Source organism: Colossoma macropomum, unplaced genomic scaffold (genome assembly GCF_904425465.1).
Source record: "Colossoma macropomum unplaced genomic scaffold, Colossoma_macropomum, whole genome shotgun sequence".
Taxonomy (NCBI): domain Eukaryota; kingdom Metazoa; phylum Chordata; class Actinopteri; order Characiformes; family Serrasalmidae; genus Colossoma; species Colossoma macropomum.
The window spans coordinates 30,626,372-30,637,821 of NW_023494786.1; positions in this window are offsets into that span (position 1 = coordinate 30,626,372).

The following is an 11,450-nucleotide window of genomic DNA, read 5'->3' on the forward strand; positions in this document are numbered from 1 at the left end:
ATGGACCCCTCCACCAAAAAAAATTCTAAAAAATATTTTTTAGGCCATAAACTTTGTGTCCAGTATTTGTAACCATTTCATGTTATAACTTTCTTCACTTCAGACCACTCTAAATGACTTATTTACATCTTACCGATTTAATTATGCAGAAATTCTGAGAAATTGGTGAACTTCCCCTTTCAGTACTGCAATGTTGTATTTTTTGCCATATTACCCATTAATGAGAATGACACAAAAAATAAACAAAATCACATTAGACCAAAATCAACAGCAAGGAGACCACTAAATTCAGACGACAGATAGTATTTGGATTAAACTCAGCTAGTTTCAGCAAAGAATCATACTAAAAGTCATATATAAAGAAAATATATGGCCAAAGTCAACTCCAATAGGCTTCACCGCATATATGCAGAAGCTGTTTTCCTCATAACCACAACAACTGGGAGTAATCAGAGTGTGCCTGTCTGCAGTGTCCTCATAAAGAGAGGTAAAAAGCTAGCGGTTAATGTTCCTATACACACGCCAGGAAGAATTATATAATCTTTCCTGGTGTGAAACTGTTTTCTATGTCTGGAAATGTTTCATTTCAACTTATTTTCAGGCAAATACTATTCCAGAAAATGGAGTCTGATGGAAAAGTCCTGGCGAATACAATTACAATGAACTAAAGCATGCTTAAGATCTGTACACAAGTCAGATGTACCTACTGTGTGATAACCCTTCAGAATAGTTATTAGTGTCTATCACTATTATATCACCATTTAAAAATAATTACAAAGTTAGTAACATAACAAAATATAAAAACTATGCGCCAGTGTGATGTTATCAGTGCAGCCGGTTACCTATAGGCCAGTGTGATGTCATCGGTGCAACTTGTTTCTCACAGGCAATTGCGATGTCACCAGTGTAGCCAGTGTGATATCATCAATGCAGTCTGATATGAGCTATTGTGATGTCATAAGTGCAGCTGGTTACTTATGGGCTATTGTGATGTCATCAGGGCAGAATGTAATTTATGGGCTATTGTGATGTCATAAGTGCAGCCTGTTATCTAAGAGCTATTGTGATGTCATCAGGGCAGAATGTAATTTATGTACCAGCAGTATGTCATCAGTACAGCTGGTTACTTATAGACCATTGTGATGTTATTGGAGCAGCATGTTGCTTATGGGCAACTGCGATGTCAAATGTCAAGTCAAATGTACCTACGGTGTGGGAAACCCTCTGAAGAGTTATCAATGTCTATCGCTATTATATCACTATTTATTAAGGCGTTAGTAACATAATAAATTACACTGACGCTGGATTTACATTCAACATGTTTGAGTCTGCACTTCTGATTTTACTGTTTGTTTCGACATCAAACAATAATCAAACGTAAAATATGTGAAGGATGATTTTTTTGCAAAAACAATACACACAACAGTAACTTTTCATCAGTTTCACATGATAAAATGGATTGGATTGAAATGGTACGTGGTGTGGATTGAAAGTTTAGAATCTGCACTCTCCATACATTTTCTCCACATGGTTCAATGAACTACAAGTATACCTAATTCATTTATAAGATTTACTCCACACAATCTCAGTCTTGCCTTCTATTTTTGGCAAGCATGACTGAGATTTAGTTTTTCCATCACTTCATTGTAGAAGAAACATCCAGTTCCCGCAATATTCCTGAAGAAAGCCTCAGGGACGCTCCGGCCAGACAGGAGGAAGGTGTGTGAGCCAGGCTAACCTTCAGAAACACAGCTCCAGCAATGTACTGTGGGCCTGTGTCTAAGTGCATGACACCATGAAACAGCTAAATAACTCACTCCAAATGGTGGGAGGACAGGCTCATAAAACTCTCTGTACACATGTGCTCTATTAAAGCTAGTGTGGAGTGAGCAGATCTTTCAGCAGTTACCCCAGAGGACAGACAAACATGCAGCACGTAAGTATTTAATCATTTTAAAATGAATCAAGTCATATGTGCAGCCTGTCACTCACGGGCTATTGTGATGTCATCAAGGCAGAATGTAATCTATGGTCAACGTGATGTCATTAGTGCAGCCAGTAACTCATAGGCCATTGTGATGTCATCAGTGTGATATGTTGCTTACGGGCTACTGTGATGTCATCAGTGTGAAATGTTGCTTACGGGCTATTGTGATGTCATCAGCGCAGATTACAACTTACAGGACATTGTGATGCCATAGGTGCAGCCTGTTACTTATGGGCTACTGTGATGTCATCAGGACATAATGTAATTTTTGGGCCTTGTGATGTCATTAGTGTAACCTGTAACTTAAAGGCCATTGTGATGTCATTGGTCCAGCATGTTGCTTATGGACAATTGCCATGTCATCAGAGCAGCCTGCTACGTATGGGCTTTTGTGACGCCATCAGGGCAGAAAGGAATTTATGTGCCAGTGTGATGTCATTAATGTAGAATGTTGTTTATGGACTATTGTAATGTCATCGGTGCAGTCTGTTACTTATGAGCTACTGTGATGCCATCAGGGCATAATGTAATTTATGTGTCAGTGTGATGTCATCAGCGCAGCCGGTTATTTATAGGTCATTGTGATGTCATCGGTGCAGCATGTTGCTTACGGGCAATTGCAGTGTCATCAGTGTAGCCGGTGTGATGTCGGCAGCCTGCTACTTATGGGCTATTGTGATGTCATCAGGGCAGAATGTAATTTATAACCCATTGTGATGTCATTGGTCCAGCATGTTGCTTATGGGCAATTGCAATGTCATCAGAGCAGCCTGCTTCTTATGAGCCATTGTGATGTCATCAGTGCAGCCTCTTCTTTATTGTTCTTGTACTTGTTCAAGCTGACCTGACGTTTTCCTTTAAACTCTCTTTTCCAGATGGTCTTGCGATTCTAACTGTAATTCTAAATCCACGCCGGTTGACAATTAATGCTGATTCAACAAATATCCAGCTATAATTTAGCCGTAATGATGACTTTAGCAGTTGTGTCTAGATGTAAAGCGATTTTACACTGGAGCTGGTATCCATCCAGACTTACAGTGTGCTTGTAGGAGCCTGGAAGGCCGCCATATGCAAAAGTTCCCAAAAAAGCGGGGGTGGGAATTCCCAGAGGCATCGGCTCAGGCTTTATTTTGGCCAGGACTGCTGTCTGCCTGGGACAGCTCATAAAGGCACCCACACACAAATAACTTCAATATACTGTGGTAAGTCCTTCCCTCTATTAGAAATCAACTGCTACCACAATCTGAAGGAAATATCCTTGTGCCTCTTCAAGGCTCATCTACAGCAGTTTATTTATATTCTAAATAAAGAACCGTTATTTAAACACAGGAGGCAGATTTATAGAGTTACCAGATAATGATGCTCATTTTAATCTTCCTTCTTGTGTTTTAAACCCTAAAACACAGTATCGCTACATTTAAACGGCTCCTCCTTCAGCAGCTTATATCACGTCAATGACAATGAACTTTCTGAGAGATTTGATATTTAAATTTGCAAGGCATTGACAAAAATAGGGCTTGCAAGAAAATATTATAAAATTCAATATCTTTAATTTTTCACATGCAATGAAATACCATAGTGACCTGCTACAGGCTGATGCTGTCCTCTAGAAGTTTGTGAGGCATGGCCATGCTGATAGCCATGCCAGGGAGATCATGCGAGGTGCATGCCCTCCGGAAAAGAGACTATTTATGTTATTTGTGTTGATGTTTGCCAGTGAAAGTTATGTGGTGTATGTTATTTGTGTTATTCTCTGTCGGGGGTTGTGAATGTGTGAGAGTGGGGGGCACTGTGAGGTGGAAGCCTGTGGCTGGTGGTAAACCCCCCCTGTGAGTTCACTGCTCTGTATGTGTCTCTTCTGCTGGTGTGTCAATAAAAAAGCACTTCTTGCAGGAGACACATGGCCTCCCCTGTGTGTTATTCAATGCCAATGCTACACTGGTGTCAGAAGTAGGATAGCCACCGCACCCATTCACCCACCCCTGTGCTCTGTTGAGGAATGGTGCTTCAAGAATCTTCCAGGCGAGAGCTTGAGGAAAAAAAAATCAAACAATTGGTAAAAATATATGTATAAAATAACTCATAATGGGCTGCCATCTAATCAACTACACTCTTAAAAAAGGATTTTTCTTCAAGGCTTCTTTAGTAGTTCTATGTAGAATCATGAACACTCAAATAACCCTTTGCATGATTAAAGGGTTCTTCACATGATGAAAGATTGATGGAGAATGTGTTGTGGATGGTTCTATACAGAACCTTTTTAAAAAGGATTCTATATAGCACCAAAAAGGGTTCTTCTATTGTAACAAGCTTGATATCATAACAATAGCAGAACCCTTTTTGGTGCTATATAGAACACTTTTCAGAAAGGTTCTGTATAGAACCCAGCACATTCTCCATCAATCTGAAGAACCCATCACAATGCAAAGAACCCTGTAATCATGCAAAAGATTCTTTGAATGCTCATTGTTCTATCTAGAACCATTTTCCTTACTAAAGAACCTTCTTTTTTAAGTGTGTACTTGTTATGTAGTTCATACAGTTAGTATACACTGGGTGTTGATGTTTATACTACTGCAAAAATTATATCTTAACGAGTGTAAACATCTTATATGTAGTCAATATATCTAATATTTCTCATTATGAGTCATAAGAATATTGTGAGATTAACTTATTTCTAGACATTTGTACTTGTTTTAAGCAGTTTTATCTTATAAAAGTGTCTTATTTCATTGGCAGATCATGTTTCTTGTTTTAAGCATTATTTCTTGAAATAAGTAAAATTATCTTTATTATTTCTCAAAACAAGTAAACTAATCTGCCAATGGAATAAGACACTTTCACCAGATAAAATCACTTAAAACAAGTAAAAATGTACAGAAACAGGTGGAATAATCTTATAATATTCTTACAACAGTCTCATAATGAGAGATATTAGATTTATTGACTATGTTTAAGATGATTACACTTGCTAAGATATCATTTTTTGCAGTGCAGCTCTCAATAATTAGACTTTTTTATTATCCATGTAGGTTTTCAGTGACTGTACACAACACATACTCAGAATAGCTTACTGTAATGTAATCTCTCATGATAGGGATAACATATCGCCATACTGTCCACCCCTTAATGTGACCTGCCAAAAATACAGAAATATATTTACAGTAAGTAACCACAATTGAAAAGTCATAGTCAATTATCAGTTCCTCCATCTGAGGAGTATCAACAACAAAAGCCCGGAGCCAGAAAAACATAATTACAGACCACAGAGAGTGATTCAGCCTGGACTGGACCATAACTCAGACATACACTTCAGATGAACTCCAGTGGAGCAGGGGTCAGGAACGTGTCACAGCAAAACAACATCAAGCAAAGCTGCAGAAATGCAGTTTTAAAGGGTAAAGAAAGGCAGAGACTTTGCTTGATAAGTTACAGCTATGCAGGCTTAAGATTTAGATTTGTCCACAGTATTAATATAGCATGAGATCATATCACATAGCAGGAGGCAGAAAAGTCCTGTAAACTAGAGAACTCAGTAATAAATAAGATAAATAATAACAAAGAGATAAATAACCAGCTCATCACAGCTGTTAACTGAGATCCTCTTTAGAATTGATCAAACAAGCATGTAGGTGTTTTTAATGTTATGGCTGATCGGTGTATACAGTACTCTGCAAAAGTTAGAGACCTCCCTTCATCTCTTTAGTTTCCAGTCAAAACGACCAATAAGTACGAGTTATACATTTTGGGGAGATATTTCTGGGGAGCTAAAATATATGATAATCCATTTGCATAAGGAAGGAAAAAAGTTGAAGAAAAATAAGTGAGTTTCCAAAACTGGAGTTCAAAAATGATTAAAATCTACAGAGAAAATGGGGCTCCTAACAGCCACCTGGAAAACCTGGTAGACACCAAAACTGCCCCCATCAGATAAACAGCACTTAAAGCTCTCATCTCTGAGAGAGAGGAGAAAATCAAGCTGCTTCAGATCTGAAAACATTCACAGGTGTTTCTGTCCATCCTTCCACTGTGAGAAGACGACTCAGCGCTGTGGGTCTGAAAGGATGTGTAGCTGATCAAGAAGAACCTCACTGAGAAAAGGAGATGGACACATCAAACAAAGAAGCTGAACAATGGACTGACCACCCCAGAGTCCAGACCTCAACATCACTGAATGTGTTTGATTACTTCAGAAAATGATCAACCAGCTTCTAAGACTGAACTTTGGAGGTGCAGACAAACACATATATATGTGATTTATTAGGGGTCAAGACAACATCTTGACAACTATTGACAAATGATATTTTGTGCAACCTTACTTTTCACTATAGTTTCACTGCAAAAAAATAATATCTTAAAAAGTGAAAACTTCTTAAATGTAGTCAATAAATCTAATATCTCTCATTTTGAGACTGTTGTAAGAATATTATAAGATTATTCCACCTGTTTCTGTACATTTTCACTTGTTTTAAGTGATTTTATCTACTGAAAGTGTCTTATTCCATTGGCAGATTAGTTTACTTGTTTTGAGAAATAATGAAGATAATTTTGCTCAATTCAAGAAATAATGCTTAAAACAAGTAACATGATCTGCCAATGAAATAAGACACTTTTATAAGATAAAACTGTTTAAAAACAAGTAAAAATGTCTAGAAATAAGTTAAATAATCTTATAAATCTTACAACAGTCTCATAATGAGAAATATTATATATATTGACTACATTTAAGCTGTTTACTCTTGCTAAGATATCATTTTTTGCAGTGTTTTTCCACAAATTTCACTATATCCCACAAATTGCATTGCCTTCTAGTGCTGTGGAAATGCAAATGGAATCCACAAAGAATCTTAGCCTTGCGTGGGAACATGTCAAGTTCTCAGAGGGACTGTGGTGTTTATTATGGACGTAAACACTCTGGACATGCATAAATCACAGTGAGCTTTAGAAGAGCGCACCGTTTGGCAGAAGGAACGTAATCCATTCCTGACCATATAGATAGCCGCTCAAAGAAAAAAGACAACACCATTCAGCAGAGCGATGCTGATCGAGAGGTGCTACTGATGAACGGTACTGATTCTGAAGCTTTAAGGGATTTTAATGGATGATCTATATATGCACTGACAGGGAAAAAAGAGTAAAGCCTCAGATTTCTTTCAGATAACTCCAGGAACCCCCTAGAACCGATATGATGTACGAGCATAAAGGAGGTACAGATGTGGAAAGAAAGCTCTCCCTGCATCTGGCTCCTTCAGGAAGCGTGATCAGACGTGACTAATATGAACGTGAATGTGCTTCAGCTCCATACTCAGCTATAAAAGCCCTTTTCAGCTATAATTCCCAGGTTAGATTACATATGCAAGTCATCTCCGTGGTGGCCTGGAGTTCCAGACTGGCTATGTTGTCTAGACTTGTTGCACAACTGAATGGCAACCAGACATCACATTGCAGGGAAATGCAAGCCAGTCTTTTTCATCTGGAGACAAGCTTGAACTGCTGCTTTCTGTAAAGCCATTATCTTACATGGTTAGCAGCACCAATCCCTTTCACCAAACTCACTTCATCACAGCGGAATGAGACAGCACAGTGGAATCTTTATGGGAGCCCCCTGTCAAGTCTCTGTGACTAAATTACTGAGACAGTAGATTGTTAAAGGGGAATTCCACCAAGTTTCAAAATCTCAGCATAATTAAGTCATTAAGTTGTAAACAAAGACATTCATAGGTGTTTGAGTCAGAATTGGTCTCCATGGTGATGATGAGAACCAGATGTCTGAAGAGTGTAATGTCTCTAAGTCACCTCACAGAAAGTTATTACATTAAATGGTTACGGATATGTTGTCCATATATATACGTTTATGGAAGATGCAGGACTTCGTATGGAAAAATAGTATCCAAAAAACTGATTTACTACCATTTTTCCATCATTGACATCACATATAAAACTTGTCAAGAAAACATATAAAAGTTGTCAAGTGTAGGTTCACTGGTGGCTCTAGATAGTAAATAAAATGGCTATATTCGTGTTATGGTCATCGTGACCCCTGGTTCCTGTCGCCACCACTGTAAAAAATCAGTAAACCAGAGTCAGCAAATTTCTCTCTGAATGACTTTGTCCACATCTCAACTGTTGATTTATGCAGAAAGTTTGAATTCAAGAATGTAAATGAAGTAGTTTCTAAAATAACTATCAGTTCAGATTTTACAGTTAAACCTCTCACCAACAGCTCAGTCTCAAATTCCTGTTAAAGTTTACAGTGCACCGTGTTGGAGGAAATGTCTTCTAGGGTTGCCACCCGACCAGGATTGCCTGAACTGTCCAAGGTTTTGGTTGCTTGTCCAGGAAAAAATCACTTCATTCCTGAACGCAAAATGTTCATATGCTTAAACTGCCTCTTTTTGTCCAACCAAACCATTTGTATACAAGGAATGTGTTTGATTAGTTCAAACTACCTTCAATTTAAGGACAACTGTTTTGAAAAAGTGCACTGTTAATGACATGTTTAGATACTAGGCAGCATGGCAACGTGATTGCCAAGACGATTAGGTTCTTGATCTGAACTGACATCTACACTATATGGCCAAAAGTGTGTGAGTTCAGGTGTTTCAGCTACACCCGTTGTTAACAGGTGTATAAAATCAAGCACATAACCATGCAATCTCCATAGACAAACACTGGCAGTAGAATGGGTTGTACTGTAGAGCTCAGTGTCTTTAAAAGCGGCATTGCTGTAGGGTGCCAGTCAGTTTGTGGAATTTCTGTGCTGCTAGATCTGCCCCAGTCAACTGTAAGTGCTATTATTGTAAAATGGAAACATCTAGGAGCATCAAGAGCTCAACAACAAAGCGCTAGACCACGCAAATTCACAGAGTGGGGCAGCAGTGCTGAAGCATGTAGTGCATAAAAATCTCTGTTTTGCATTACTTACTACAGAGTTCCAAACTCTGTAAGCAACATCAGCACAAAAACTGTGCGTCAGGAGATTCATGAAATGGATTTCCAGGCTGAGCAGCTGCACAGAAGCCAAAGATCACTATGCGCAATGCCAAGAGTCGGCTGGAGGGGTGTAGAGCATGCCACCACCAGACTCTGTCTGGCAGTCTGATGGACGAACCTGGGTTTGGTGGATGCCAGGAAAAAAGCTACCTACCGGAATGCAGAGTGCCAACAGTAAAGTTTGGTGGAGGAGGGATGATGGGTTGGAGCTGTTTTTCAGGGTTTGGGCCTCTTAGTTCCAGTGAAGGGATGATGTTAATGCTACAGCACACAAAGACATTTTAGACAGGTATACACTTCCAGCTTTGTGTCAGCAGTTTGGGGAAGACCCTTTCCTGTTCCAGCATGACTGAGACCCTGTGCACAAAGCAAGCTCCATAAAGACATGGCTTGAGGGTTTGGTGTGGAGTTACTCCAGTGGCCTGCACAGAGCCCTGACCTCAACCCCACTGAAGACCTTTGGGATGAACTGGAACACTGTTTGTGAACCAGGCCCTCTCGTCCAACATCAGTGTCACAAATTCCCTCAGACAAACTCCAAAATCTTGTGCAAAGTCTTCCCAGAAGAGTGGAGGCTGATACAGCCGAAGGGGACCAACTCCATATTAATGCCCATAGTTTTGGAATAGGATTAACAAGCAGCTCATATGGTATGATGGTCATGATGGTGTCCACATACTTTTGGCCATATAGTGTATCTACCTTAGACTTCATCATGACCATAGCTACCTGTCCACTGAATTTATTGAAGCCACTGATTGAGTGCCCAGGAATTTTACAGTAACCCTAATTAAATAAAGCCTAATCAAGAGGTCTCAACATGCAAAACAGTTTCTGGATTTGTATTTCTGATCAAACTCTCCGACAAAACCTTTGGGTCCAGGCTCTCTTTCCCAGAGCTGCCGAGTTCCTCCCATACCAGCAAACTCCCAGACTGCACTTTCCATATCTGCAGCTGTGCTGTGTGGAGTATGCGGTGGGCTGCAGCCATCCTGGTGAAATCAGACCCTGCAGTCTGTTCATTAGATCAGCCAAGGGAGGAGCACAGCAGCCTCAACCTACTTTCCTTTGCCTCAACGTCCTCGAGTTATTTACAAGCGCCAGGTTGATGGGGAGGCTTCAGGCACAGGACACAGAACATCCACTTCTGTTCTGAATTGAATTAATTACATTGATTTGAGTCAGTATAATTTAACTACTCTACTTAGAAGCTGTACTGTAGTTCACTGGGGAATGTGTGCATGTGTGTGTGTGTGTGTGTGTGTGTGTTGTGTCTGGTAGTAAGTTCTTGGTTAAGTACAACTAAAATCTACCCAGATTTCAGCTTCTGTATTTAAGAATTACCATTTCCAAATAATGGAAAAAAAAATTAATGACTAAAATGTAATGTTTCTTATTTGGGATATACAAACAATGATGCCTGGTTGAGTAATTAAAATACACTTACATTTTAATTGATTTTAAATTGTTTTTTTAGTACCATTTTACAATTTAAGTGACCAAATTCTCTTTACCTCAATACTCATTATGCAAGATAGATCTGGAAATAATGTTCTCCTACTGTGGTAGCTCCTAGGTACTTGAAAGCTTATTTAAAATATTTATACTTTATTTTAATGGTTTTACACTTTTTAAAATTCTGTAACTTTCTGTTTTTTTATATGGTCTGTTAATGTCATTACTGCAACACATTGCCAGCCAAGTGTTTTTGTTCATTATTTGTGCCACACGCGCCGTTTACAAGAAAAAGTTTATTTTAAATTAAAGACATTCAACAGTTAAAGTTGTACAAACCCATTTTTAAAAATTAATTAAAAAGTGAAGAAATTATAAATATCTGTCATCTGGAATCTATATGGACACTGCGGTAATGAGCATTACCAAAAAAATTTTAAATAGAAAAATGAACTCATCAAGCTTTCTCCTGTGACATACAGACCTCCAAGTGATCTACTAAATTTATGAATTTTTTTTATCTGCATGATGCTCATGACGCTCAAATATGTGACATGTTTTGAGGTGGTTTTGTGACAATGACACACTTGGCTATTATATGCTGATGGATTTGTGTTCTGAAAAGAGAAAGAAAGAAAGAAAAAAAACGATTGTTCAAAAAACGAGCATCACGAAGAGGACAGTATGGGCTGTCTATCATTCAAAGAGAACTTGAGGTAACGAATGTGTTAACATATCGAGAACATTATATAAATGTATGTAAACAGACTCTATAAACACTGTTTCTCACCAACATTTATCTTTTTGGACTCACGTCATGTTATGTCATGTTATGTCATGTTATGTCATGTTCTGTCATGTCACTCCCTCGAGGAAACGTCAGAAAGGCAGAGGAATTGTAGCCACAGCTCAGTGAACCTTTCTTCTGTTTCGTTGTTCTTCCTGACAGGAGCGTTCCTCTTTCTCGCCAGGCAGCGCTTTGTCATGCTATTGGTTAACATTAGGGAATCATAGG